Consider the following 23,745-nt stretch of genomic DNA (forward strand, 5'->3'; position numbering starts at 1 on the left):
AAAAAAAAAAAAAAAAAAAAAAAAAAAAAGAAAAAAAAGATTAAAATTAACAAAGGAATAAGGCATACCAGACACAATTTATGAGAAACTAGGCACAAGATTCCAGGAGGGTTCTCCTAATGGCATCTCACAGGTACACTTAATTTTCTCTGTAACAATATGTGATATGTTCAAAGTGTTGCCAACCAAAGAAGGCTACCTGAAGCTTGGTGTCCAGTGTTTTATTGGGGATGAGTCATGCAGGCAGGCAGTACCTGCGTGAGGAACCTCAACTACTTCAGCTCCCTTGAGCAAAAATCGTGCTTCACAATAAATCACATCTCTTAGCATAAATTATCTGATCAGTTAGCATAAATTATCTGGTCAGGCCTTGAACCCATATGGTTCAAGGCCTCAACTATGCAAAAATTGGCATTCACAATTTTAGCATATATTATCTGATCAAACAGGCATACCATGGCCCCAGATCTCAGATGCAGAAAAACACTCTTATCAAGCAGACTATTTCAAGGGCTCAGAGCTTATTTTTCAGCCAATTGACACTCATAAAGACAGTCTTAATCAGAAAATGCCTGATTTGAGAACCCCAGGCCTGCTAAGTTAACCCTTCTCTGTACATTGGTACATAGGAAAGCAATTGGATTTTGTATATTACCGTCACACCCCACCACTTTGCAATAATTGTTTATTAGGTCCAGGATTAATTTTGTTGATCCTTTTGGATTTTCTACACAGGCATCTGTGAACAACAACAACAAAAATTATTTATTCCTTCCAAATCTGTATACTTTTATTTCCTCATTTTATTCCACTATCTAGGATTTTCAGTTATATATTAAATAGGAGTAGGGAGAGGCGATATCCTTGCTTTGTTCTAAATCTTGTGGGAAACCATCTAGTTTATCACTACCAAGGTTGATTTTAGCTGTAGGTTTTTTGTAGTGGTTCTTTATCAAGTTGAGGAAATTACTAATTGTGGCTTACTGAGAGTTTTAACATGAATGGATGCTGGATTTTGTGAAATACTTTTTCTATATCTATTGAGAGGATCATGCGATTTTTTAAATAATTTTAACTTCCATTTTAAACACAGAGGGTACAGGTGCAGGCTTGTTATATGGTTATATTGCACAATATTGAGATTTGGGGTCGAGATCCCATTACCCAGGTACTAAGCATCGTACCCAACAAATAGTTTTCAACCCAGACCCCTCTCTCTCCCTTCCTCCTTCTCCAGTGTCTATTGTTCTCATCTTTATGTCCATATGTACCCAAAGCTTAGCTTCTATTTATAAAAAAGGAAATGCAGTATTTGGTTTTCTGTTCCTGTGTTAAATCATTTAGGATTATGGTCTCTAGCTGCATCCATGTTGCTGCAAAGAATATAATTTTGTTTCTAGACTGGGTGTGGTGGCTCACGCCTGCAATCCCAGCACTTTGGGAGGTTGAGGCTCCCAAAAAGGTGGAGCACTTGAGGCCAAGAGTTCGAGACCAGCCTGGCCAACATGTCAAAACTCCGTATCTACTAAAATACAAAAATTAGTCGGGCTTGGTAGCACACACCTCAGCTACTCAGGTGGCTGAGGCAGGAGAATTTCTTGAACCTGGCAGGCAGACGTTGCAGTGAGCCAAGATCGTATCACTGCTCCAGCCTGGGCAACAGGGCGAGACTCTGTCTTAACAAAAAACAAAAGTTTCTTTGTGTTTTCTAAGTATATGATATAATGTACAAAATGCAGTTTTTATGTATTTTTCTAGTATTTAGTTCAGAGTCCAATTTTATACAATAATTTCATATTTGCTTTTCCAAAAATTTAGCAATCTAATAATTTTGAGTTTACCTTTATATGAGAGACTTTTTTCCATCCTGTCAAGAGTATGTACTAAATAATTAAATTTTTCTACCACTAGAATGCCATATCTTATAAAAATTAATTTTAAAAATTGCTACCTGTTTGAAAGGGAAATTTGTTTTTCAAGTTTGCATTTCTTTTTAATTATTTTAACATATTTTCATTTTTACTGGACATTTGTGGATACATTTTGAACTGTCTGTGCATGTCTTGCATCAAGTTTCTATTGCAGAGTTATCTTTTTCTTAATGTGTACAAGGTATATTTTTATATTTGGAATATTGAGCAATTGTTTTATGTATATTTTGAATATTACTCCTTTTGTCCCTTTGTAGTTGTTTTTATTTGTACTTTCAAAATTGTGTATCAGGTTTTTTTATTGTAAAGATTTTATTAGTTTTGTGATAAAAAGACTAAAATCAAATTATTTGCCAGATAATTTATATTTATCTACACTTCAACATTTTTACAATTTGTATAAAATTAATCTCGAATGATTTTATGTTGTTTTATGTTATAATATAAGGTTGTAAATTTATTTCTACTTTTACTTAGCATTTTTGTCCAAAAGATTTGCTAGTTAAGTGAAGGTTATTATATACAGCTCCCTTTTTATCATGATTTATTATTTTTTAATCCATAAATTTTTATTTTTTTATCTTTTTCTTGTTTCTGTGAGTTATATTTTTTCTCCACTATATTTTCCAAGTTATTTATTTTAAAAGTGAACTACTGACTTTATTCTGATATATTTATTTGTCTTGAATCAAGATGCTCTTTTTAAGTATTTTTCACTTGATCTAAATATGTTTTCAATATGTAATCACCTCACTTACAAATCATGATTATATGCAAGTACCTAGTTTCTTCAACTGAACAAAACATAAATATACACCTCATCTTTGACTGCATAAAAAGGGATAAATGGATACAGGGAATTTTGAGTAAATGACTATTTCTAAACAATATACACTGTACTAAAATTCAGACACATTGATTATAACTGAATATAATAAAAATAACTGAATAGAAATATGCTTTCACATTGTATAGCAAACTAAAAGATTTTTTAACTAAAATAAAAATAAATGGATGTGCAGGCCCAATGCAGATATGCAGAATCCTGAAATGGGAATGGCAATGGCTCTCATAATAAACAATGATTAAGCATAATTTAAAGTGAGGTGGAGTGTCTATCAACCAGCCTTAAAGGTGTGGAATGAGAAGATTATTAGAAAAAAATTGGGAACACAGAAAGAGTAAAAAAGAGGGAAAGATAGTAGGGAAGATAACATACTGCAGCTTTGAATCTGTCAGAATATGGCTCAGTTATTATTCCTTAAATATCTAGAAAAATAAATATATCTGTATATATTTATATTAAATATACGTGAGTATGTGTGTATAATCATTCTTTTTCCAACAAATGTCTATACAGAGTGTGCAGATTTGAGTGTACCTTTTACAGTGTAATAACAGAAGAAGAATGAGCATCATTCAAAAATTAGGTGACATTCTTAGATAAAATAAGAAAAACCTATGTTCCCAGTTAATTAAAATGATAATCAATTAATTCTATAGTCATTAAAAAATTGAATACACCATTAAATATTTGCCATAAAGGAATCCTACCAAAACATTAAAATAATAACAACAGTAACAAAATAAAATAGAAATTCTGATAATTCAAATGTTAATTTTTTTAAAAAAGAAGTCCTTCTTAACCCTATTTATGATGTTAAAACATTTGATAACAAATTGGTTTGATACCAAAATAAAACTACATGCTAAACTCACTAATACAAAAATAGAAAAAATATGCAAACAGTTCAAAAATTCAATAAAAAGCTACATCTGAGTAAGTTGGATTTATTCTATCAATGAAAGGTGATTCAATATTGAAACATTTATCAATGTAATTCACCACATTAAAAGATTAAAGCTAAATAAAACATGAGCCTCTCAGAAAACAAACAAATCTATACTAACAAAATCAACAAAACTTATCAATTCAAGAATTTAAGGGAAAAACACAAGTCTCAGCTAAGAATAGATGGCAATTTCCTTAACTCAATAAAAGGTATTCAAAAAAAGATCCATATGAAATAGTAGACTCAATAGTGTAGTGTTTTGAACTCATTTAAAATCAGAAATAATATCAGGGTAACTGCCATCACTATTGACTACTCAGAATTTTATTGGAGCTCCTCCTAGTCAGCCACTTTAGACAAGGCCAAGAGAGACAAAGTGTGTAATGATTAGAAAAAATTACAATTGACCCTTGAACAGCATGCATTTGAATTGAATGGGTCTATTATACGAAGACTTTTTTCCCACCTCTGTCACCCCTGAGACAGCAAGTCTAACCCCTCCTTTTCCTCCGCCTCCTCAGCCTATTAAACGTGAAGATAAAGACAAAGATTGCATCATGATCCACTTCCACTTAATGAATATGAAATATATTTTCTATTTCTTATTATTTTCTCGATAATATTTTTTTCTCTAGGTTACTTTATTATAAGAATGGAATATGGAAGTCATACACAAAATGTGTATCAATCAACTACTTATGCTATGAATAGGCTTCTGGCTAACAGTAGGCTATTAGTAGTTAAGTTTTGGGGTATTCAAAAGTTACATGTAGGTTTTGCAGGATGGCTCATGCCTGTAATTCCAGCACTTTAGGGGGCCAAGGCAGGTGGATCACTTTAGGTCAGGAGTTCAAGACCAGCCTGGCCAACATGGTAAAACCCCATTTCTACTAAAAATACGAAAATTACTGGGGCACAGTGGTAGGCACCTGTAGTCCCAGCTACTCAGGAGGCTGAGGCAGGAGAATCGCTTGAACCTGGGAGGCAGAGGTTGCAGCAAGCCAAGATCACACCACTACACTCCAGCCTGGGCAACAGAGAAAGACTCCATCTCAAAAGAAAAAAAGTTACATGTAGATTTTCAACTACACAGAAGGTTGGCTCCCCTAAACACCATGGTGTTCAAAGGTCAACTGCATTTTCAGATGATGTGAATGTTTACATAAAATTCTGTATGTAATCTATAGTTTATGGAAGTCAAAGATTCTGTAAGACAGTAAGAATCAAGAAGAGAGTTTGGCAATACTATTGCATATTAGGTCATTATGTGGAAAGTAATTCTCATTTAAGTGACCTGAGTATAAATGAATTTCTAAAACAAAGCCAAACAACTTTTAGAAATGTTAAAATTCCAAGAACGGAGAATTGTAACATCTTGATAAATACAAAGATGCAATATTTATTCCCTGTCGGTTTTTCCAAAATGACATAAAGATTTGACAAAATTTCAATGTAAAATCATCACAGTTTTAAAAATTAAATTTATTTTTATTGTACTTTAGGCTCTGGGGTACATGTACAGATGATGTAGGATTGTTGCATAGGTACATACATGGCAAGGTGGTTTACCACCTTCATCCCCCCATCACCTAACATAACGTGGTATTTCTCCCCACGTTATTCCTCCCCACCCTAGCCACTCCCAGCTTTCCCTCCTCTAGCCCCCTCAGCTGACCACAGTGTGTGATGCTCCCCTCCTGTGTCCACATGTTCTCATTGTTCAACATCCACCTATGAGTAAGAACATATGGCGTTTGGTTTTCTGTTCTTGTGTCAGTTTGCTGAGAATGATGGTTTCCAGATTCATCCATGTCCCTATGAAGGACATGAACTCATCCTTTTTTATGGCTGCATAGTATTTCATGATGTATACATGCCACATTTTCTTTATCCAGTCTATCCTCAATGGACATTTGGGTTGGTTCCAAGTCTTTGCTATTGTAAACAGTGCTGCAATGAACATACATGTGCATGTGTCTTTACAATAGCACAATTTATAATACTTTGGGTATATACCCAGTAATGAGATTGCTGGGTCGAATGGTATTTCTATTTCTAGGTCCTTGAGGAACTGCCACACTGCCTTCCACAATGGTTGCACTAACAGTGTAAAAGTGTTCCTATTTATCCACATCCCGTCCAGCATCTGCTGTCTCCAGATTTTTTAATGACCACTGTTCTAACTGGCGTGGGATGCTATCTCAGTGTGGTTTTGATTTGCATTTCTCTGATGACCAATGATGATGGGCATTTTTTCATATGTTTGTTGGCCTCATATATATCTTCTTTTGAAAAGTGTCTGTTCATGTCCTTCACCTACTTTTGAATGGTTTTTTTTTTTTTTTCTTGTAAATCTCTTTTAATTCTTTGTAGATTCTGGATATTAGCCCTTTGTCAGATGTGTAGATTGTAAAAATTTTTTCCCATTCTATTGGTTGCTGGTTCACTCTAATAATTGTTTATTTTGCTGTACAGAAGCGCTGCAGTTTACTTAGAGCCCATTTGTCTATTTTGGCTTTTGTTGCCATTGCTTTTGGTGTTTTAGCCATGAAGTCCTTGCTTATACCTATGTCCTGAATGGTTTTGCCTAGGTTTTCTTCTGGGGTTTTTATGGTATTAGGTCTTATGTTTAGATCTTTAATCCATCTGGAGTTAATTTTAGGGTAAGGTGTCAGGAAGGGGTCCAGTTTCTGCTTTCTGCCCATGTCTAGGAGTATTCCCAACACTATTTATTGAACAGAGAATCCTTTCCCCATTGCTTGTTTTTTTCAGATTTGTCAAAGATGAGGCCTCTGTTCTGTTTTGTTGGTCTATGTCTCTGTTTTGGTACCAGTACCATGCTGTTTTGATTACTGTAGCCTTGTAGTATAGTTTGAAGTCAGGCAGTGTGATGCCTCATCTTTGTTCATTTTGCTTAGTATTGTTTTGGCTATGTGGACTCTCCTTTGGTTCCATATGAAGTTCAAAGTGTTTTTTTTCCAGTTCTGTGAAGAAGGTGATTGGTAGCTTGATGGGGATAGCATTGAATCTACAAATTACTTTGGGCATTATGGCCATTTTCATGATATTCATTCTTCCCAACCATGAGCATGGAATGTTTTTCAATTTGTTTATGTCCTCTCTTATTTCCTTGAGCAGTGGTTTGTAGTTCTCCTTGAAGAGGTCCTTTACATCCTTTGTTAGTTGTATTCCTAAGTATTTTATTCTCTTTGTAGCAATTGTGAATGGGAGTTCACTTTTGATTTGGCTCTCTGTTTGTCTGTTATTGGTGTATAGGAATGCTTGTGATTTCTGCACATTGGTTTTGTATCCTGAAACTTTGCTGAAGTTGCTTATCAGTTTCAGGAGATTTTGGGCTGAGATGATAGGGTTTTCTAAATATGCAATCACGTCATCTGCAGACAGAGACAATTTGACTTCCTCTTTTCCTAATTGAATATGCTTTATTTCTTTTTCTTGCCTGATTGCTCTGGTTGGAACTTCCAATAGTATATTGAATAGGAGTGGTGAGAGAGGGCATCCTTGTGCCAGATTTCAAAGGGAATGTTTCCAGTTTTTGTCCATTCAGTATGATATTGGCTGTGGGTTTGTCATAAATAGATTTTATTATTTTGTGATATGTTCCATCAATGCCCAGTTTATTGGGAGTTTTTAGCATAAAAGACTGAATTCTGTCAAAGGCCTTCTCTGCATCTATTGAGATAATCATGTGGTTTTTGTCTTTGGTTCTGTTTATGTGATGGATTACATTTATAGACTTGCATATGTTGAACCAGCCTTGCATCCCTGGGAAGAAGCCTACTTGATCATGATGAATAAGCTTTTCGATTTGTTGTTGCATTTGGTTTGCCAGTATTTTATTGAAGATATTTGCATCTATGTTCAGCATGGATATTGGCCTGAAATTTTCTTTTTCAGTTGGTATCAGTTGGTTTTGGTATCAGGCTGATGTTGGTCTCATAAAATGAGTTGGGGAGGATTCCCTCTTTTTCTATTGTATGGAATAGTTTCAGAAGGTATGGTACAAGCTCCTCTTTGCATGTCTGGTAGAATTCAGCTGTAAACCTGTCTGGACCTGGACTTTTTTTGGTTGGTAGGCTATTAATTCCTCCCTCAATTTCAGCCCCTGTTATTGGTCTATTCAGGGTTTCAACTTCTTCCTGGTTTAGTTTTTGGAGAATGCACATGTCCAGGAATTTATACATTTCTTCCAGATTTACTGGTTTGTGTGCATAGAGTTGTTTGTAGTAATCTCCGATGGTAATTTGTATTTCTGTGAAATCAGTGGTGATATGAAATGAAGACAGAAATAAAGATGTTCAGTGGTGATATCCCCTTTATCATTTTTTATTGCATCTTTTTGATTCTTCTGTCTTTTCTTTTTTATTAGTCTGTCTAGTGGTCTATCTATTTTGTTGATCTTTTCAAAGAACCAACTCCTGGATTTGTTGATTTTTTGAAGGAATTTTTGTCCTATCTCCTTCAGTTCTGCTCTGATCTTAGTCTTCTGCTAGCTTTTGAGTTTATTTGATCTTGCTCCTCTAACTCTTTCAATTTTGATGATATGGTATCGATTTTGGATCTCTCCTTGTTCCTCATGTGGGCATTTATTGCTATGAATTTCCCTCTAGACACTGCTTTAAATGTGTCCCAGAGATTCTGTTATGTTGTGTCTTTGTTCTCACTGGTTTCGAAGAACATCTTTATTTCTGTCTTCATTTCATTGCTTATCCAGTCAACATTTAGGGGCCAGTTGTTCAGTTTCTATGAATTTGTGTGGTTTTGAATGAGTTTCTTTATTCTGAGTTCTAATTTGATTGCACTGTGGTCTGAGAGACTGTTTCTTATGATTTCTGTCCTTTTGTATTTGCTGAGGAGTGATTTACTTCCAATTATATGGGTGATTTTAGAGTAAGTGCAATGTGGTGCTGAGAAGAATGTATACTCTGTGGATTTGGGGTTCAGAGTTCTGTAAATGTCTATTAAGTTTGCTTGGTCCACATCTGCATTCAAGTCCTGGATTTCCTTGATTTTCTGTCTCATTGACCTGTCTAATACTGACAGTGGAGTGTTAAAGTCTCCCACTATTATTGTGCGGGAGTCTAAGTCTCTTTGTAGGTCATTAAGGACTTGCTTTATGTATCTGGGTACTCCTGTATTAGGTGCATATATATTTAGACTAGTTAGCTCTTCTTGTTGTATTGATCCTTTTACCATTATGTAATACCCTTCTTTGTCTATTTTGATTTTTGTTGGTTTAAAGTCTGTTTTATCAGAGATTTGGATTGCGACCCCTTCTTTTTTTTTTTTTCCTCTCCATTTGCTTGGTAAATCTTCTTCCATCGCTTTATCTTGAGTCTGTGTGTGCCTTTGCACGTGAGATGGGTCTCCCGAATAGAGCACATTGATGGTTCTTGTCTTTTTACCCAATTTGCCAATCTTTGTCTTTTGACTGGGGCATTTATTCCGTTTACATTTTATGTTAATATTGTTATGTGTGAATCTGATCCTGCCATTTTGTTACTGGTTGGTTGTTGTGCCCTTTGGTTGGCATAATTTCTTCATTGCATCATTGGTCTTTACCATTTGGTTCTTTTTTGCAGTGGCTGGAACTGGTTTTTCCTTTCTGTGTTTAGTGCTTCCTTCAGGAGCTGTTGTAGGGCAGATCTGGTATTGATGAAATCTCTCAGCAATTGCTTGTTCATAAAGGATTTTATTTCTCCTTCACTTATGAAGCTTAGTTTGGCTGGATATGAAACTCTAGGTTGAAAGTTCTCTTCTTTAAGGATGTTGAATATTGGCCCCCACTCTCTTCTGGCTTGTAGGGTTTCTGTGGAGAGATCCGCTGTGAGTCTGGTGGGCTTCTCTTTGTGGGTGACCCAACCTCTCTCTCTGGCTGCCCTTAGCATTTTTTCCTTCATTTCAACCCTGGTGAATCGGATGATTACATGCCTTGGGGTTTTTCTTCTAGAGGAGTATTGTTGTGGTGTTCTCTGTATTTCCTGTATTTGAATGTTGGCTTGCCTTGCTAGGTTGGGGAAGTTCTCCTGGATAATATTCTGAAGAGTGTTTTTCAGCTTGGATTCATTCTCCCCGTCTTCGTCTAGTACACTGATCAAGCATAGATTAGGTCTTTTCACATAATCCCATATTTCTCAGAGGATTTCTTCATTTCTTTTCACTCTTTTTTCTCTTTGCTTGCTTTCTCAGTTTATTTCATTGAGTTGATCTTCAAACTCTGGTATCCTTTCTTCTGCTTGATTGATTTGACTATTGAAACTTGTGTATGCTTCATGAAGTTCTCGTGCTGCGTTTTTCAGCTCCATCAAGCTGTTTATGTTCTGGTTATTCTAGTTAGCATTTTGTCTAACATTTTTTCAAGGTTTTTAATTTCTTGCATTGGGTTAGAACATGTTCCTTTAACTCAGAGAAGTTTATTACCCACCTTCTGAAGTCTGCTTCTGTCAGTTCATCAAATTCGTTCTCCGTCCTGCTTTGTTCCCTTACTGGTAAGGAGTTGTGATCTCATGGTAGGAGAGAGGCGTTCTGGTTTTTGATGTTTTCATCCTTCTTGCACTGGTTTCTTTCCATCTTGTTGAATTTATATAGGTTTAATCCCAGGTAGCTGCTCGGGGAGGCGGCCTTTCCTTTGTCTGCCTGCAGAGGCGCTGCCGGGCTGCCACAGATTCAGAGAAGCTGCTGTGTTATTTTTTTCTGCATCTTACATTTGCTCGGGAAAATTAGGCCGGCTTCTGCAATGGCGGCGACCCTGCCAATCTCCTTTGTTCCTGGTCGCTTTCTAACTGATGTTCTGGGTGGGAATCTCTGAAATGAGAGTTTTTTGGCCTGCTAGTCTTTGTGGGGGGAGACCCATCCTGCCGTATGGCCTGTTTCCCTGTTTTAAGTTCCCCTTCTGTCCGGGGGGCGGGAAGCTCTGTCCTGCCGGTTTTTTGGCTTTCTTGGTATCAGCCAGTGCTTCCACCTAGATCTGTGCTGACAGCTCTGGCCGAAGTTGCTGTTCTGCCCTGTTCAGGCAGCTCGCTGAGGCTTTTCAGCCTGGGAAAGATCTCCTGTTCTGTGGGTTATAGAGGGCTTAGGTGGAGTGCTGTATCTGAACCAAAGTCCCAGAGGGGCAGATACCTCGGTCCTCCGGTCAATTGCATGCACCTCCTGGGTGGGGGCAGTGCCCCACCTTGCCTCAACTTGCCCTATTTGGTTTATACGCACTGTTCAACCACAGAATGAACCTGGTACCTCATTTGGAATTGTGGAGACTACTGGGCTTCTGCGTCTCTCTCACTGGGAGCTGCGTTCTGGAGCTGCCTCTGATTTGGCCATCTTGGGATGCCCCCATCACCACGGTTTTTTGTGGAACTTACTGTTTTGTTTCTAAAACTTATATGGAAAGGCAAAGTCATAATACTAGATAAGACCTTCTGAAAAAAGAACAAGTTGAGGAATGTTGTTTTGCATATTATGACTAATAATAAAGTTCAAGTTATTGAGTTAGTTTGATATGTGATACGGTTAAACAAGACTAATAGAACGGAATGGAGAACTCTGAAACAGACTCACAAATTTATCATACATAATATTTGTCAAAATCTACATTTTACATTAAAGAGGAAATAACTTTTAATAAATATTGAAACATCTATTATCTATATGGAAAAACAAAATTGAATCTCTACCTCAAATCACTTACTAATGGATTAAGGGTTTAAAGTTAAAAAAGAAAACTTCTCTTTCAAGAAAATTTAAGACTGTGTATTTATATTAAGTATCATTCATCACTATAAAAGAGGTGAAAAGCACTAATTATATACTTGGAAGACAGCATTAATAAGAAAATTAAAAGAACCTCAGCAATAAATATTTAAAAAAAGAACAATCAAGTATAAAAATCAGTAAGGGACTTGAATAGGCTTTTTGCAGGAGAGGAAATAGGAACAATGTGAAAAAAAATGTTAACTTGATTAGTAATCATGGGCATTAAAATTACAACACGTTCTAGTTTCATGCACATCAGATGAGCAAAAATAAAAATTTCGTAATAATAAGTGTTGGATAGAATGTGGATCAGTGGGAACACATAGATCTTGCTGTTAGGAGTGTTAATTTATAACCTGTTTCAGAAGACATCTATTACTAAGTAAATTTGAACAGATATCTATTCTATAACAAAAAATTCAACTATTAGGTGATGAACGTAGAGAGGCCTTTGTTCATTTTTATCAAGAGATATATTCAACAAAGGACATAATCACATTATCTGTAAGACCACAATGCTGAAAATGACCCAGATGCCACTAGTAGCATAATTCAAAATCACACAAAGGAATACTACACAGCAATAGAAATAAATTATGATTATACACTTTATATTAAAAGTAAAAAAAATCACTTTATATTAAAAGTTAAAAAAAGTCACAGAAGAATCTATATTGTGTGATTCCATTATTGTCTAGGTCACAAATGAGCAAAACTAAACAAAAAAGTGATCCAATTAATTTTTATAGAGAATTATTAGCACAAAATTAAGATGGTAATTACTTCCAGAGAGGTAAGACTGGGATGAAAGCCAAGAGATGCCCTAGAGAATTTTCAACAATATTGACAATGTTCTATTTATTCAGCTAGACACAATGCATGTGCAAGAATTCCCTGACTAGTATTCTTTATACTGGATCTATATGTCATATCTAGAGGCCAGAATAAAAAAATCCTAATATTTTAAATAAAGTTTTCCTCTTTCTTTACAAAGAAAATTCAAATATACGTTTCCAAAATGTAAATAATGTACTAAATTTTTTTTGTTGTTATTGTTGTTTGAAAAGAATTATCATGGGGAGTTAATTGAAAGTATCTTATTTTACTTTCTTATGAAACTATCATAAGAAAGATGTCTTGAGTAACAGGAAATAAAGTCTTGAAAGGAGGTGAGTGCATTTTATGGAAGATGACCTTTAAACTTTTTGCCAGTTGGGCGCTGCTGCCCTAATTCTACTTCAAGAATCTGTCAATCCGTCTAACAATAGCTCCTTTATAAAATCCTTATATGATTTTATAAAATCTGTCAATCTGTCTAACTATAGCTCCTTTATAAAATCCTTATTTATTTAGCTCTCCTGATAACATCTTTATTTTATGAAGACTCTTGCCTGAAATATAGTGGTCCACTGAAGGTACATAGCCATCACGGCAGAAACCCTCACCCTGAATTATGAAGTTGCTTTGCCTGAAGAAGGCAGATCAAGCCAGAGGAGAAATGGCATGCATCTGAAATCCAGAGACGAAACTAAGTGAATCACTTTAGATAGATATTCCATTGCCTGCACATCTGGGTGTAGTGTGCTCATCTTGTAAATATGCTTTGCTATTTTCTTAGTGTTAGTCAGTTTGCTTGAATGAATTAAGAATTTGAAGGCTGCTTTGTCTAACATCATGGTAATTCATATCCTGACAGGAAAATGCATATATCCTAATAAGCAATGATTCTCCCCTAGCTCTTCTCTCCTGGTTTCAGAAACTAAGCAATGAAACACAACACAACGTCCTACCCTCAAGATTCTTAAACTCTTATAGTAGCTTGGCATTGTCATAACAGACATTTAATTCACTGAACTGAGTTCAATATTCAAGCCATTGGTATATTTTAGCACTATAAGAAAGGTTCAGGAGAAATACATTTTTTCTTCTCTTTACAAAGCACTTGTAAAGTTAACTTCCCCCACCACCTTAAGCAGAAGCAGCAGCATTGGTTACTGACCCAGAATGTCTTTAGAATATGGGATAGACTGACTGGGCACGTGGTTCATGCCTGTAATCCCAGCACTTTGGGAGGCCGAGGTGGGCAGATCATGAGGTCAAGAGATCGAGGCCATACTGGCCAACATGGTGAAACCCCATCTCTACTAAAAATACAAAAAAATAGGTGGGCGTGGTGGCGCATGCCTATAGTCCCAGCTACTCAGGAGGCTGAGGCAGGAGAATCACTTGAACCTGGGAGGCAGAGGTTGCAGTGAGCTGAAATCACCCACTTCACTCCAGCCTGGCAACAGAACAAGATTCCATCTCAAAAAAAAAAAAAAAAAAAAAAAAAAACAGAAAAACAAACAAATAAAAAAATCTCTGATTGAGTAAAAGATGTTTAAAAGCCATTTTAGTTAGCCAGAGGTGAATGAGAAGAAGGGCCAGAGCTGTCCACAGAGTGAGAGTTAGAGGCAACTTTTAGAAAACAACTGAATTGCTCTAATGGATAACAATTGCCTTAATGATAACAGAGAAAGTGTGGCAGATTGGATTTTATTTCCAAAAAACTGTTTAGACTAGTATCTGCTATCCAACAAGCTCTTCCAGATGCTTGCTGCTCCTCCATCAAGAATGGATTCTAAGCCACTTCCTCCTCAACCTGGATAGATATTTGTGCCTACACTAACACAAGCAGAGACTATGTTACAATGTGACTTTGTAGACTGCATCAGAAAATGAAACACACATTTCTGTCTGGCTCTCTCCATCTTAGGGCACTCATCCTTCAAAACCACTCAAGACGATGAAGCCCAGGCCACGTGGAGAGTGTCATGCCAAGTAGAACAGAGGTCCCCAACCCTCAGCCCCAGTGAGTTCAGCACCCTCTCACCAGCTCTGGCAGCAGTCCCTCCATCCCTGGATGAAGCTGCCTTGAGTACAATCGCATTGTTTCTAAAATAAATAGCTATGATTTTAAACTATTCAATATTGGAGTGACTTGATATACTGCAATATGAAGCTGGAACAGAAGTCCACAAATTATGGATGAGTAGGCATAAATGAACAAAGACATAAAAAAATAAGTAAATAAGAACTCCCCTTCAAAAAAAAAACCACACAAAGAAAACAAAAAAAAAAAAAAAAAAAAAACAAACCCAAAACATTTCATGGACTTTAATGGAACTTTACAAAGTTTATGAAACTTCTTCAAAGAAAAATTCTGTGGGACCATTGGAAGAATTTATTAAAAGCAAGCTTTCAATGAAAAAGGCAATTGAGAAAATAATTAGACTACTTTACTAATGCTTTAGTAAAATTTCTTTGGATGAATCACTCTCCTTAGCTCTCCTTTGACATAGGGCTCAACTATGCAAATGAGGCGTTTTAGGACTTCCCGGCAAGGAAAATATCAAGAATTATTGAGTAATAAAAAAGTCCTCTTAACTTCTGGAGAGCTGAAATTGTGGAATTGATGAATATAATGTGTAAACTTATTTTTGCAAAGGTCTTACTCTATATGCATTAGTAATTTTGAGGTTTTATCTCTTTATATGAATGGAAGTCAAAGAAGACCCTCTGCTTGAGTGAAATTTACTTCCTTAAGCAGTTAATCACTTACATGCACAGAACTTACTTGGAAAAGGCCAAATGGAGTTTGTAGGTGATATAACCTCTGACTATTAAGAAAGATACATTATACCTTAGGCATTTTTTTTAAAAAATTGATAATATTCCATATCATATGCTTATTTGTTTATTTAGCTAGTTTAAGCTTTTAGGCAACATTTTTGATTCTGTGAATTTGAAGCCACCTCTGGTAAGTATACTTTACTAAAACGTTCTTTTTTGTTTCTTTGAGACGGAGTCTCACTCTGTCGCCCAGGCTGGAGTGCAGTGGCGTGATCTCGGCTCACTGCAACCTCCACCTCCTGGGTTCAAGCAATTCTCCTGCCTCAGCCTCCCGAGTAACTGGAACAACAGGCGCATGCCACCATGCCTGGCTAATTTTTTTTTTAATTTATCTTTAGTAGAGACAGGGTTTCACCATATTGGCCAGGCTGGTCTGAAACTCCTGACCTCGTGATCCGCCTCCCTCAGGCTCCCAAAGTGCTGGGATTATAGGCATGAGCCACCTTGCCCAGTTTCCTAAAACTTTCTTTGCTTATGTTGATACAATCCTAAGGATAGAAATTGCTTCGTGGAGCTCACAGGAGTCGACAAGTGTGAATGAGATAGAGAGGAATTATAAGGATGGTGCAGAAAAGTTATAAGATGCTTGGAGCTCCTTTTCTCCCTGATTAACTCGATATAATACATATGAAATAGAATGAAGTTGTTCTAATTACAAGTAGTTGCAAATATATAAATTGTGGAAATAAAGAAATGTCAGGACAGAATACTAAGTAGACCAATTACATAGGCACAAAGCCAATGTCCCACCACCCACAGTTTTGAGAGTTTTTGTTTGTTTTTAGTTTAGTGTGACAGGCTTTCTTTTGGTCTAACCTTGTTTTCCTAGCCATGTAACGTTAAGATATCCAAGTGATTCTGGTGGCACAGGTTAGTCCCACAGGACAGAGTGTGTTAAAGTAATTGGTCTTCATGGGGACTAGCCCTTAATTTCAAAATCATTAATATAAAATTTTAACTAACTGTACATACAATACATTTTGGAAAAATCCTCAGTACAGTAAAATCCGTGGACATTCTTTTCTTATAAGTTATTACGTATATATAGATGTACATATATATAAATCTATGTCTGTATCTACCTACCTGTCTATTCATCTACCCATCTGTCTATTCATATTTTCTAGTGCTAATGAACATAAACTCTTTTTTTGAGGCTGAGTCTCACTCTTGTCGCCCAGGCTGGAATGCAGTGGCCCTGTCTTGGCTCACTGCAACCTCCGCCTCCTGGGTTCAAGCAATTCTCCTGTCTCAGCCTCTCAAGTAGCTGGGATTACAGGTACCCACCACCACACCTGGCTAAATTTGTGTGTAATTTTAGAAGAGATGGGGTTCCACCATGTTTACCAGGCTGGTCTCAAACTCCTGACCTTAAGCGCTCTGGCAACCTCAGCCTCCCAAAGTGCTGGGATCACAGACATGAGCCACTATGCCTGGCCGGATATAAACTCTAACAAAAGATTACAGTTCTTGAAAAAATAATTCCCTATCCTTAAACCAAGAAGAGAAACTCTGACACCTCTACTAATTAATATAATTTGATTGAATTAGTTGAAGACTGTAAAGGCATTTTGAAAACAGATACCCATATACAATTAGTGTACTGTGTAGCATTTAGATGTGGGGCATATAATTTAATTCACAAAGTAGGAAGCTTTAAAATGGTTGGATTCTTTTATTTTTCAACTGTAGATGCTGTCTATTTTGAAAAGCATCCACTGATTTAATGTAAGAGAGGTAACGTGACATATTTTAAATTTTAAGTTGGGTTAGTCACATTGTTACATTGAACAATATACATAAAGTATAGAACAAAGCACCAGACATACAGCCTGCTCACAACTGCATTTTATTTTCTTTTCAAATTTTGGCTAACTGAAGTCAACAAAAGTTCAATTATTCATTACTCTTTATTTTCAAATTACATGTGCTAAAGGACATTTTATATATTTGTGCATTTTTCAAAGAGCTTAAGGTAGCTGATTTATTCATGAAATGTTGAGGGGATATAAACAAATCCCCAAAGTGATGCTAATTTTTAAATTAAATATACATAAATTAATCCACATAACTCTGGGAACAAAATAATTCTTAGAAAAATGCACGGAATTCATTATGAGCCATTAAAGAAGCATTCAGTAATTACAAGCAGTGAGAATAATTTATAATATAAACTTAGACTTTTATTCTGTTTTGTAATGATGATGCTTACTTAGATTTAGAGAATTCAATGGTTGTTTGTCATATTTTCTTGAAAGAATTCATTTCAAATTTTCTGCTCTTCTTATAGAAAAATATAACACTAAAGCTTCAAGAAATAGAGCTTTGAATAGAAAACTTTCGACATGAATATCATTAAGGCTAGAGCTAATTCATAATCCCAGTCTTTTGTTAGTTAAATAATTAGCTCTCCTTCATGCTCTTGCCTAACATTGCATTTGTTCCATAGAGAATGCTGTATGAATGAGTTTAAACATTATTTCACTTGCCTCTATTATAATGATAGCCACATTTAATGTCTCTAACAGGCTACTTCCTCTCATAAGTATGTTACATTACCTTGGTTAATCTGAGTTACTTTAAATCTATGAAATGAACTCTATCACCTTCATTTTATAAGTGAGGAGATACAGTAATTTTCTTTCTGTCAGGGGTCAGCAAACTACACTCCAAAGTCCATATTTGCCCACCTCATTAGTAAATAAAGTGGTACTGGAAAACAGACAAGTCAGTTCATTCTATATTCTTTGTGGCTATTTTCTCTCTACCACAGCAGAACTCAGCGTTTGCAACAGAAAACATATATTCTGCAAGGCAAAAATACGTACTTCTGGCTCTTTATGAAATGTTTGCTGATCCCTGCTCTGCCCTAGGCCACTGACTCAAATCTAGGGTTTTCTCTGGCTAAAACCTGCTCTTTTTACCGTACCATGATACATGTCAAAAGGAAAAACAAAAAGGGGAGGGGGAGTAAATTATGAACTTACTCATTTAAAAAAAGAGACTTTTTGCCTTGATAATCTACAGTAATAAAATGAGGGTTTTAGATGTAAATTCTGTCTTAGAAAGGTATTATCATTGTGAACTTAGACCAGGTGTATAAATATTCAGGGACTCGGGCATATCACTTAAAAAGGAAAATAATAATACCTGATTTTTGTGCACCCAAAGGTTTCGGACAGATAGGTTCTTTATAACTTGATTATCTATTTTTCTGTAATTCTGATTCCCCGGGCCAGACCTGTGGCAAGTCTGATTCACTTAGTTGAAAATGATCTAAAATAGTTTGCAATATAGTTTTTATTACCATTGTAAGTGAAATATGCTTAAATGAACAAAATAATAGACCACATATTTATGACCCATAGTTCATTTTGAGTTATTATGAAACATAACCAGTAGAATTCAATTAAATACAAAAACAATTTTTTAAGGATTCTTTCAAGCATTTTTTCATGTCCTCTAGAGGATAATGATTAATATTTTCATAGCTATTAATTTCATATTAAAATCACTTTTACATATATTGCTTCTTTTGAATTACCCACATACACAAACACACATAATATACAAATAAGTATGGCCTACTTAATCTAAATAAAATTTAATAAGCAGCTACAATGTTTAAATTACTATGCTAGGTGTTAGGTATCAAATGCTTATATTCTTGAGGGGAAGAGAGATCATGGAACACTTTTTTTTTTTTAGGACATTATGCAAACAGTTTTTTTTTGTTTTGTTTTGTTTTTGTTTTTTGTTTGTTTGTTTGTTTGTTTGTTTTTTGAGACGGAGTTTCGCTCTTGTTACCCAGGCTGGAGTGCAATGGCGCGATCTCGGCTCACCGCAGCTTCCGCCTCCTGGGTTCAAGCAATTCTCCTGCCTCAGCCTCCCAAGTAGCTGGGACTACAGTCACGTGCCACCATGCCCAGCTAATTTTTGTATTTTTAGTAGATACGGGGTTTCACCTTGTTGACCAGAATGGTCTCGATCTCTTGACCTCGTGATCCACCCGCCTCGGCCTCCCAAAGTGCTGGGATTACAGTCTTGAGCCACCGCGCCCAGCCCCAAAGTTTTATAAGGAATGTAAATAGGGCACCATGACAGACATGGTTTGGAAAAAGTGGTATTGCAGACGTGGGTAGGGGCAGGTGATGGAAGGGCCTTAGTGTGGTGCAAAGACTTCACCCAGCACCTTGGCACCATTGGCATTTTAGGCAAGATGATTTTTTGTGGTGCTGTGCTGGGCACTGTAGGAAATGTAGCAGCAACCCTGACTTCTATCACTAAAGACCAGTAGCAGCTTTGTGTTCCTTAATTGTGACAACGAAACCTGTATCCAGATGTTGTCAGTTATCACTTGGGGGCAAAATGACCCTTCATTAAGAACCACAATTTAATGAATGGACGAGAAAGGTCAAAAATGAAACAAAGACATGAAAACAGATTAAACGCCTATTTGAGTCATCCTGATGAGTAAGAGCAGAAGAGGAGGGAAAGAGATGAGGGCATATTCTGGAGGTAGATAGTAGAGAACCTGATGGATTGAAAGTGGGCAGTACAATAACTTGCCAGCTTTAATGGGAAGAAAAATCACGAGGGGAGCTTGTTATGAAGTCAAAGTTGGGGCAATTTTGAAGCATGTGGTATAAAGAAGGGGTACAGGAATTTAGTTTTTAACATACATCACATTTTGAGAAAAAATGGTGTAGAGAGTAGAAAACAATTAGAAGGGCTGGGAGTAATGAGAGAGTAACACAGTTTCTAGAATAGCTAGAAGAGTGGACCAAGAAATCATAATGAAGTGGGATGTAGCACTTTGCTGGTTGGGAATGTATGAATAAACCTTGGCTTTTTGGTAATTAAAACAAGAGATTGTCTTGCTCATGAATTTACTGAGCAAGAAAATGCAAGAACATGGCTGTTTCCTTGTAAATGAAGGCACTTGCTTATTTTTCAGAAGTAAACTTCTAGAAGCAATGGCTTATATGACTATTTTCCAGAAAACTGTAACCTTATATCATCTTTAATATTGAGAGAAGAATTCTCTAGGCCTGGGTTACTCTGCTGCTTTTAACAATTCCAAGAAAGAAAAACTATTACCTAGCAATTGTTAAAAAGGTATATGTCTCCTAAGAACATTTTAATAGATGTAAAGTGAGGTTATCTGGGGAAACAGTTCATGCTCATGATTTGTAGGCTTAAAGTTCCTGTTTCCAAATGGCAAGAGGAGAAGAGCATTTTATATATATTTATAACATTTATGTGGCATGAAACTTTCCTCCAAGGAGCTAACGCTTCCAGCAGCTTCTAACTGGATAAGCACAGATAACAAAGGACCTAATAGAGCACATATTATATACTGGAGGGGCAGAGTATGCTCTATTAGGCCTTTTGCTGTCTGTGCTTATCCAGTTAGAAGCTTCTGGAGACTTTAGCTCCTTGGGGGAAAGTTTTGTGCCACAGACCGTCGCCCCTCAGTACTTCCTATGGTTTATTGTGCATGATTCATGTTCAAGAGTCCTGTGGTTGACGTTACTGAAATGAAATGACCCTGCAGGATTACAAAAATGATAAATATGATCTTATAAGTCAAACATTTTGCCTCCCTGACTTCAGTTTTTGATTTTAGATCTTCCTAAGTCATCTGCAATATTAGGCTATTTACTCAGTATTTATCGGTGCTAGAAATAACTCTTTGGTGCAAAGGGAAGAGGAACAATTTATTATTTTAAAATATTCACTGCAGTTTTAAGGAGTCAGAGGGAAGCATTTTTAAACATTTTGCTCAACATGTGCTAGCAGCCAGTGAAATAGAAAACAAGGTTCCTCAAACTGGCATTTCCACTAGTCGTGCATCTCCATTTTGCTAAACATACTGATCCAATTATAAATATTTTGTAGTGTCTTAAATTTTCTTTAAAAATTCTCCTACATAGGCCGGGCATGGTGGCTCATACCTGTAATCCCACCACTTTGGGAGGCCAAAGCATGAGGATCAACTGAGGTCAGGAGTTTGAGACCAGCCTGGCTAACATCGCGAAACCCCGTCTGTCTTTACTAGAAACACATAAATTAGCCGGGCATAGTGGCGGGCACCTGTAATCCCAGCTACTTGGGAGGCTGAGGCAGGAGAATTGCTTGAACCAGGGAGGCAGAGGTTGCAGTGAGCCAAAATCACAAACCGTACCCCAGCCTGGGTGACACATGGAGACCCTGTTTCAAAAAAAAAACAAAAACAAAACAAAACGATTGTGTTTAAATTATGAGCTAACGGCATTTAATTAACATGTATACTCTAATTGGATATACACTTTTTTTTAAATTGTGCTTTAGGTTCTGGGGTACATGTGCAGATCATGCAGGGTTGTTGCATAGGTACTCACATGGTAAGGTGGTTTGCTGCCTCCATCTTCCTGTCACCTATATCGGGCATTTCTCCCCATGTTATCCCTCCCCAATCTCCCCACCTCTCACTGTCCCTCCCCTAACACCTCCCCAACACACCCTAGTGTGTGACGCTCCCCTCCCTGTGTCCATGTGTTTTTATTCTTCAAGACTCCCCTATAAGTGAGAACATGTGGTGTTTGATTTCCTGTTCTTGTGTCAGTTTGCTGAGAATGATGGTTTCCAGATTCATCCATGTCCCTACAAAGGACACAAACTCATCCTTTTTTATGGCTGCATAGTATTCCATGGTGTATATGTACCACATTTTCCTTGTCCAGTCTATCATTGATGGGCATTTGGGTTGGTTCCAGTTCTTTGCTATTGTAAACAGTGCCCCAATGAACATACATGTATATGTGTCTTTATAATAAAATGATTTATAATCCTTTGGGTATATACCCAGTAATGGGATTGCTGGGTCAAATGGAATTTCTATTTCTAGATCCTTGAGGAATTGCCATACCGTCTTCCACAATGGTTGAACTAATTTATACTCCCAGCATCAGTGTAAAAGTGTTCCTATTTCTCTACGTCCTCTCCAGCATCTGTTGTCTCCAGATTTTTTGATGATTGCCATTCTAACTGGCATGAGATGGTATTTCAATGTGGTTTGAACACTTTTGAGGGCAGCAATGGTATTTTAATTATCATGATGGCAGTTAGAAATCGTTTTTTAATTGTTGAAATTTAGTGATGTTAAAGATATGTGGATTGGATGGAAATATTACAGAGGCACTGCCGTACTGGTCTGAATAGTGTATTATGATGAAAGTGATTCATTTTCTCTACCATTTGAAATGGAAGCCTAGGCTGGGATTCTCATCTCCAGGGTGCCTAACAGGGATTTCATTCCACTTGCATTTCCTTGGCTTGCCATGTTAATAAATGTATGTACTGTGGGAGAATTAGTCTCAAACTTCTTTTGTGGAACCACATATCTTACAGCACAGATACCAGGAAGGAAAGCTGACAACATATTTCATTGACTCTAAAATGTACCTTTAAAAATAATGTAATATTTCCTTAGGAATGCTTTTACACTGTTGGTGGGAATTTAAGTTAGTTCAACCATTATGGAAGATGGTATGGTGATTCCTCAAAGATTTAGAACCAGAAATACCATTTTGCCCAGCAATTCCATTACTGAGTAAGTAACCATAGGAATGTAAATCATTCTGTTACAATGATACATGCACACATATGTTCATTGCAGCACTATTCACAGTAGCAAAGACATGGAATCAACCCAAATGCCCATCAATGATAGACTGGATAAAGACAATGTAGCACATATATGCCATGGAATACTATGCAGCCATAAAAAGGAATGAGATCATGTCCTTTGCAGGGACATGGATGGAGCTGGAAGCCATTATCTTCAGCAAACTAATGCAGGAACAGAAAACCAAACACTGAATTTTCTCACTTATAAGTGGGAATTGAACAAAGAGAAAACAAGAATACAGGGAGAACAGCACACAATGGGGCCTGTCAGTGGGTGGGCTGTGGGGAGGGAGAGCATTAGGAAAAATAGCTAATGTATGTGATGCTTAATACCTAGGTGATGGGTTGATAGGTGCAGCAAACCACCACAGTACACATTTACCTATGGAATAAACCTGCACATCCTGCACGTGTACCCTAGAACTTAAACAAAAATTAAACAAGAATACATCAGGTGATAAGTCATGCAGTTCTAAAGGGTAAGTATGATTCATTCTATATACATGAGTTAATAGTATTTGCAAGTTCCTGGGTTATCTGTAATTCTTATTGAAAAGCCTGGCGATTCCTTAATGTCAAGTGAGAAAATAAGTTTGACATATCAGAAACTCAGGAAGAGCACTGGGGTCTGAGGAGCATTCTTTAAAGGAAATTAAAGTCTGAACACTAAAACAGAGTTTAGGGGAAGTCAAAACAAGGCATTCCAAGTTCTTAGAATGGCTTAGTTCAGGGATTATTTTACTCTCTTCCACAGAGAAACAAAGAATTCAGAAATCAATTGTGCATAAAGGAAAACTACTACTTGAATTTTTTTGGTCAACAAATACTACATGTAGCTAAAACTACTGGTGAGAAAACTTATGAAAATTAAAGTAGTAAATAACTTAGTTCTCACGAGATTGTCTTGA

This window comes from Sapajus apella, unplaced genomic scaffold (genome assembly GCF_009761245.1).
Source record: "Sapajus apella isolate SASKATOON/1434 unplaced genomic scaffold, GSC_monkey_1.0 scaffold100, whole genome shotgun sequence".
NCBI lineage: Eukaryota > Metazoa > Chordata > Mammalia > Primates > Cebidae > Sapajus > Sapajus apella.